Consider the following 4,816-nt stretch of genomic DNA (forward strand, 5'->3'; position numbering starts at 1 on the left):
CAGACAGACAGACAGACAGACAGACAGACAGAAAAATAGTTCTTCACTTCCCCAAGATTCCTCCTGCACCCAATGGGAAGGTGTTCCCAGGTCTATTAGGTGGGCTGGATCAGACACTAGATGCTACACAGGGTAAGCAAAGACAGCTTTCCCCTTTCTACAACCATTCTAATGTAGACATATGCCTCCCTCGATGCTGTGAATGAATGAACTTTGTAGGGCAGAAACCAGGCTCAGCTTCTGTCTCCAGAGACAGGCAGCCATCCGTCAAGGGTGAGCGAGGAAGTCCCTGAAGAAACATTCCCCCCTTGCATCTCACTGGGCTTCTACTTGCCTTTGCTAGTGCTCCACCTCTCTGTCCAGTTAGGAGCATCTCTCCTGCACTGTTGATCACTGGCTACCTTGTAAACTGTGCAATGAAGAGCCCTGCTTCCTGTGCTCTTTTCTCTCATCCTCCTGCTTCTTTGTCCTCTGATGTTTCTTGAATCCCAAGGCCCCCTGCACTGGGATTCAATTTCCCCCTTACTGGGTTGTAGCCCTTGGAGGTTCTTTAATTTGCTGAGAGTGAACGTGGTAGTAAATTACTCCAGTTTTTGCATAATTTTATATAATTTCTATAACTTATTTTGTCATTTTTGTGCTGTGAGCTCACATTCAGCAGAAATCTATCCTCACAGAAGTCCAGCATAGGCCTAGGTTTGAGAAGGATTCCTCTATCTGCTTTTGGGGTCACTTCTGTTTGAGGGTCTCCAATCCTTGATTCATTTTCCCAGCAGATTCATGGCTTGGAATCTATTCTGTGTAAGAACTGAAGACTCAGATTAATCAGCTACAACTCATGCAGGTTCAGAGCACAAAAATTTACTCAAATATCTGTACTGACTCCTTCCCTCTAGGCACACACTCAGGAAGATTTACTAAAGGTAAGGTCATTGGCCCATGGCACAGTAGGGGGTGGTGAGAATTTAGGAGGTGGGAAGAAATGAGGTCACTGGAGGCATCCTTGAAAGGGATTCTGCTTGACTCCTCCTCATCCCCCTTTGCCCCTTTGGCTTCCAGACTTCCCTGAGTTGAGCAATAATCCCTATCATGATGTTCTGTCTGGCCATAGACCCAAAGCAACAGAACCATGTGACCACAGGCTGAAACCCGTGGACCCATAAACTATGTAATCTTCCCATGTATAAATTGCTGCTTTTCCCCCATCAAGAGAAAGCAGACTGGCCAAGTTATGAGACAAGGAGGCTGGAATTTAGCATCTCTTCCCTAGTTCTCTAATTTATTCAGGAACCCCTGTCATTTCTCCTCCTTGCAACCCTTAGAGGCCATTTTCCTGATTATAGTTTCTCTCTGAGAGAATTAAAGCCCCAGCCCCAGAAGGTCTGATCTCTCTGCTCAGCCTGGGAGTCTCCATTGTCTGTAGATTTCCCAAGGCCCATCCTTTCTTGCCTGAGCCTCAGAGTGGGTTTTATTTAATTGAAATGATCTTATCTAGTTATTCTGTGCTTGAGAGCAAAGAGAGGATTTGGCATGAGGTTTTATTTCAGGCATCTGTTCCTAATTCCTGCAGTTTTCTGCAGGTTTCTATGGCACTTTGCCATTCTGAGGCCCACATTAGATAGGCAACCACAGCTCCACATGAACTGATACTCTCAGCAGTCAAGATTCCAACCGGCTTTGGCATAAGACCTGAACCAATGGATGTTGCAAAGTCAGAGGTCCAAGATATTCTGCACATTACTTAACTAGGGAATCCGGATCTGTGGGCAGTTTCTCAGGTACAGAGTTGAACTCTGAACCTTCACGGGTCTATTCTGGCTTTCTGGGCAGCTGCCTAGAAGTGGGAGCAAGAACAAGATAAGGAGGCTACATACAACACACAACACAGTGGATTGTCCTGTACCTGTGCTCGACCTGAGGCTGTCATGCATGTGCATGGCTGTTGGAGTGTGTTGTTTCTTTCTGACATGAAGCATGAATGTGCAAATGAACTCATTTTTAGATTTCTTGGTGATCCTGGAGCTGAGCTGGCCACTCAGCTTTCTGTGACTGTAAAAATTATCTGAGTTAATCAACCTTTAAAGACAAAAGGTTTGTTTGATTCACAATTTGAGTTCAGTCTATGGCCCAGTGCTTCTGTTGGTTGCAGGCCCTTAATGAGAAAGCACAGCAACGCAAGAGCCACTAGCGAAGAGGGGGCCGCTCTAGGCAGTCAAGAGGGAGGGAAGGGAAAGGAGGAGGGAGAATAGGAGGAGGAGAAGGAAGAGAGTAGAAGAAGGAGAAGGGAAAGAGGAGGAAGAGGGAAGGAAGCAATCAGACTTTTCCTTTTGAGGCTATGCCTATATGGAACTCAAGCCTCCAACTAAAGCTTCTTGTAAGGCTCCATATGCTGAGAAACTTAAGTTGCAAGTTATAGCAAGATATAATAGAGGAGCACTCAGGTGACAAACACTTGCTCCAGAATGTCTTGCCAGCTCAACCCAAAGAAGCTGCTTGCTGGGACTTCATTAAGTAACACCCACTGTGTGAGTCCACCAGTGACGACCAGCTTGCTGAGCAGAGTCACAGCTGCCAACAAATTGTCTTTAAAGATAGCTTTGGCATATTTTCCAACAAAATCTCCATCTTCTTTTTTCTTCTTTGGGCACAGTGGAGGCTGTGGCTTTGTGTGGTCCCAGCTTACAGTTCTAAGTTGTGTTTATTCCTCAATTAAGCCTTTTGCTTGGAAATTCAAATCCATGTTTTAATTTAATGTTTTCTGACACCTGCTCACTGTAATACCTCCCTCGCTTTGTAAAAAAAGAAACTTTTTGTGATCATTTGTCAACCAAAAGGACAAATCAGTTTTCGTAGCCCAAAAAAGATAAAAACATGAGCAAGTAAGGGGATTAGTATCTTGGCAGTCAACCCAAACAAAGACTGGACTGTGGATGACTTAATGGCCAGTGGACACGGCAGGCATTGCTACAGGTCCTGTTGCCAGATCATTTGGTCACTTGAAGGTTTTGTAAATATTTCCCTGGAAGGACATCCTATCTCAGGTGACATTGTGAGACTGGCACTGGAATGAATGGCCTGATGGAGATGTAATCAAAACACACCACTCACCAGGGGACAACCTCAGTGGGGCCTCAGGACTCTGATCCCTCTGTTTCCCTCCCTCTCTCCCTTCCTCTCTCCCTCCCTTCCTCTCTCCCTTCTTCTTCCATCCTTCCTCACTCCCTCCTGTCACCAGCCACACCAGCTTACTTTTCTCAAGGTGTTCACCCATGTATTACGTATTAGTCGGTGCTCTTTAGAATAACTTATAGTGTGTGTGGGGTGGGGTGGGGGTGAGATTTTCAGGCTATGATCCACATAATCTGACAATGGTGGTCTATGAATGGAAAGACAGAAAGTTCAGAAATCCAGTAATGACTCAGTCCACAAGGCTGGATGTCTCAACTGATCTTCAGTGTAGGACAGATTCACAAGAAGTAGGTTCTAATGCCAGTGAAGGAATGGACTTGCAACAATGCAAGGGAAAGCAGGCAAAGAGCCAAAGCTTTCTTCTTCCATGCCCTTATCTTGGCTTCCAGCAGAATTTGTGGCCCAGATGAAAGGTGTATGTTCCTATCTCAAAGATCTGGATTAGAAGTGAATCTACCTACTTTAAATTAAGCAAAAATCCCTCACAGGTACCCTCCCTCCATTTTTGGATTTTAATTCTTTCCAGATATAGTCAAGTTGACAACCAAAAGAAGTCATCACAACCCAATATATACATCTGTTCTCTCTGTTTGTTTAGTATCTCTAGAATGTGAGCATCGCTGGACCAAGAGTCTTATTCACTATAGAATCACCTGTGCTTCGAATGATTTCATTCTTATAATCTTTAAAGAAAGCAAAGGAGGCCAGCCTTTCTGAGTTCAAAGCCTAGATCTACCATCTATGTGACTTTTTCTCAATGTTAATCCTCCTAAGGCTTCACTTGTTAGATGGTGACAACCAGTAATTCTACCATGACAGGTTGGTCCAAGGACTGGAGAGTTATTGCACACAACCTGCTTTGAGAAGCACTTAATACATGAAAAAAAGCACTCGTGGACATTGTTGTCATTGATCACAAATATGTTAAATGAATAAAAGTATCTCTGTGTATAGTTTGCACTAACTTATTGTGGCAATTGTGATTCTATGCATTTTGTAAAAGGAAATCACTTGTGTTTCCACCGTGATGACTTGGGTCTAGGGCCTGCCCCACTCTATAGTATTGTAAGTCAGGGCTTTTGCCCATTATTCCAAGTCCCAGTTATCATTCACTTCTGTGTGGAGTCCTAGCCTTGCATTGGGTTGGTTAGCCTGAAACCTCTCCACCCTGTGCCTCGCTGACTAGTGTTGTCCTGACATTGCTGTTGATCAATCCCGTAGTTGCCCCTGGTGTGCTGTGCAGTACCTCCTTCCCTCTGTTGAGTCTGTCTGCCAGTCCTAGACTCTGCCCAGAGGCTCCTGATGACACTCAGCAGGGAGCCACAGGAGGACTGGGCAGTGAGATCAGCTCCTGATTATTGTAGCTGCTGTGTAAATCAACCCAAAAAATACCAGTGACCCACCCCCATCTTCCTTCATGATTGGCTTTTCCTTCATGAGAATTATTCTACCCAGGTGGTGGAAATGGCTCTGCTGTTTATTATAGAACAGATTTTTCAGGTTGCTATTGACTTCTGCACTCAGAGGGCAATGGGATAAAACAAGTATAAACTTCTCTCAAAGAAGGCTGAAGCCATTGGATTGGAAACAATCAGAGCTAAGCATTATGGTGCAAGGGCTTACTTTA

Source organism: Microtus pennsylvanicus, chromosome 5 (assembly GCF_037038515.1).
Source record: "Microtus pennsylvanicus isolate mMicPen1 chromosome 5, mMicPen1.hap1, whole genome shotgun sequence".
In the NCBI taxonomy this organism is placed as follows: Eukaryota; Metazoa; Chordata; class Mammalia; order Rodentia; family Cricetidae; genus Microtus; species Microtus pennsylvanicus.